Here is a 3,193-nt window from a genome sequence, read left to right as displayed (position 1 = left end):
GTGAGAGGGATCCCATGCACGAGCAAGGGAAGAGTCCTCTCCTGAGGAGGAAGAAGCAGCAGAGATAATGTGTGATGAACCGACCCCAGCCCCCATTCCAGTCCCCCTGTGCCTCTGGGGGGAAGTAGGTAGAGAAAATTGGGAGTGAAGTTTTGCACGGGAAGAAGGGAGGGGTCGGGGGGAAGGTGTTTTAAGATTCAGCAGTTTTTATCCTCTCCTACTCTGATTTTGTTTGGTAATAAATTAAATTAATTTCATCACGTTGAGTCTGTTTTGCCCGTGATGGTAACTAGTGAATGATCTCTCCCTGTCCTTATCTCAATCCACAAGTCTTTTGATCTACTTTTCTCTCCCCTGTCCGGTTAAAGAGGGGAGTGATAGAGCGTCTTTGGTGGGCCCCTGGCATCCAGCCAGGGTCAAACCACCACAAACTGTTAAATTATACTTTGCACTATTAAATAACAGGATGTGGCATCAATGAAACTGAATCTGACACTGTTTCACTACAGTCCCTTCCAGTATGGAAGGTATTTAAAATTACTTTCTGCTATCCCACTGAATTAAGGGAAAAAGATGACCAATTTTATTGTGACCTGCTCAAATTTGTGCCACATAAACCACAACCTAGAATATTTATCTAGCTAAACAAGTCTGACTTTGTCAATCAGCTGTTTAGATGAGATACTCCTTTAGCATAACTATTCCAGCAAATTGAGAATATTAAATTGTATATTTTTGCCATCAACATAAACAAGTCTATGAAAGATTTTACCCATACCCTTTTTTTTTTTTGTCACCAGGACATACTCTTTTGTCTCCTCTGAAGTTGTGTCTGTGGCATACCACAAGTGTACAAAGTTAGTCTGATATCACAGAAGCTACAATGAGGCCAACATAAAATTTTACTAAGTCTTTTTTTTTGCTTTTTAAATCCACACATAGCCTAGAATTTTTAATAACTTTTTCTCTAACATACTAAAGATCAGTGCTTTGCTGTCTTTTACAAGAAAGTTGACATAGAGGTGGGATCTTGCTCCAGAATTGGTAAGCGGAGCTGGGCACCTCCTTTCCCAACTTGTGCTAATGGCTTTAACTTTGCACTCTGCTCTTCAGGTATATTTTTGACAATCACAGTCCACGTTTTGTTTGACTGACAATGCAGATACAGATGAAAGTTCTGTTTAAGTATCTTCCTGTTGTCTTTCATACTGTCGGATATTCAGTTGTCCCAGAGCTTCCAGCTGCCCTATTTTTCCCATCAAATACTATTCTTGCCTTTTGGTTGTTACCCAGCAATATTCACCCTGGGCCCTACAGATCCCAGAGCCAGCTGTGCCTGCTCCTCTTGCTTGTAGCATCCTCTTCCCATACAGCTCTCTCTGGTGCCACTCAAAGATCACATCCCAGAACTGCACCACTTCAGCTGATGCTTTGTGTAAGTAGTATGACCTATATCGGTGAGTACTTTCACACCAGCATTATGTCACGTGTTGGTGTAATCACTGGTAAGACAAAGCTGTGCCTACGCTAGGACTTGTTTACCAACAGAGGAAAAGCTGCATTTTACTGGTGCTATTTCCAAATATGTTTTCCTGTATATTGGCAAAATTAGACTTATTTTAGTGCAATAAGCACCCTTACATAAGCATAGCAAACAGAACTAGTCAAAGTATGGTTTCTGCTGCTATAGCTAGTCTTGTTGGTGCAATCATACTGGCCAGAGTACTGGGTCAGAGCTCTGACTTTCTTCACTGTAGCTGAAGAGGATGCATTACCGGGTCTAACAGCAAAACCTGCTTACACCAGGGTGTCTGATTTTTGCGCACAGTTGATTCTTCTATTGGTAGTGATTGAAATAAAATTAGGAGTACTTTCTTGGCATGTTATAACTAGTGGCATATACTAAATGTAGGGCTTTTATGGGTATAGCATCTGTGAATAATGATGTCTGCTGGGGTCGTTTTAATTGTTTTACTTAGTAAAACTTAAAAATAGGTTGTACCTAAACTGCCTATTTTCTGTTTCTTGTCTATTAAAAGCACAGCACCGAGGAGTTTAAGTTTCTGTCATTCATGGATAAATTAGATTTTTAAAGAAATCATAAAAACAATAAGGGACGCATTAAAAAATAATGTTGTTTATATCACTACATTTAAAGCCTCCTTTTCTTCAATTACACAAATGGTGCAATACCCAAAGCAATTGTTAAAGGTCTTTTAAAGAAGACTAAAATCTAAATATTTGAGTCAAGAAATGTTTTTTTAATACTGTGAACATTCGAGGAGATTATTACTGTACATTTTAGCTTTTCTTACAGATAGGAGAGAAAGGAATTAAGAATATTTAGGAATTTTAATGCACCTCATTGTTCTGAAGAAGAGAGATTTTTCTTTTGATTTGAGTTCTGTTTTTAATGCCTTAACTGGCATTTTAATCTTCCTAGAGCGGAGACTACTCATTTGTTACCAGATTTTTGTTTCAAACACTAGTCCATAGCTTGTCTTGGTACCCGGAAGCTTCGTGAGCTTTAATTGATAAATAGGAAAGGGTGGCAACTTCTGACCTTTTCCCTTTGGGTAGATTGCCTTGTTTCAGCACTTTCTTAGAGTAGAGGGAATTAGAGCGGTAAGTAGCTTTCTGAATCCAAATCTGAAGGTATGCTGACAGTACTTTTGCTCCGTCCTGCAACTCTGGAAATTAATGGTGGGTATGGCAAGCACTCCCAACAAGAGAAACACTTGAGACTTCTTGATGTTAAGCCCATGTTGGCAGGGCTCTGAGCACACCAACTTGATTTACAACCTCTTTTCCTACTCCTAGGGGTTTTGATCTCTGTACTGAAGGCCAGCTTGGACATGGTGCTGCTCTATAACCTTGGATCAAGGTGCTGTGAAAACAGCCAAGTTGCAAAAAAGAGCTATGGAAAGCCTCGCCTGTGTCCTATGCTTGTGTTCAAACTCAGGCCCTTGCCCATGGTCCTTGCCTGAGCTATGCTGTAGCTATACTTGGTCCTTGCCTGAGCCTACTGTGCTGTAGTAGTGCCCAGCCTTGCACGCTGCTGATCCTGACCTTGCCTTGCTGAATGAGCTTCCTACCTGCAGCTTGGACCTGCCCTGTCCCTACAGACTTGCCCGGCGGTCATCGGACTGTCACTGACCCTGGCTGCCCTTCCTGGGCCTGCCCCCTCGCCTGG

This window comes from Egretta garzetta, unplaced genomic scaffold (genome assembly GCF_000687185.1).
Source record: "Egretta garzetta isolate BGI_Z169 unplaced genomic scaffold, ASM68718v1 scaffold16, whole genome shotgun sequence".
In the NCBI taxonomy this organism is placed as follows: Eukaryota; Metazoa; Chordata; class Aves; order Pelecaniformes; family Ardeidae; genus Egretta; species Egretta garzetta.
The sequence above is the reverse complement of the archived record's forward strand: the minus strand, read 5'-3'. Positions refer to the sequence as shown.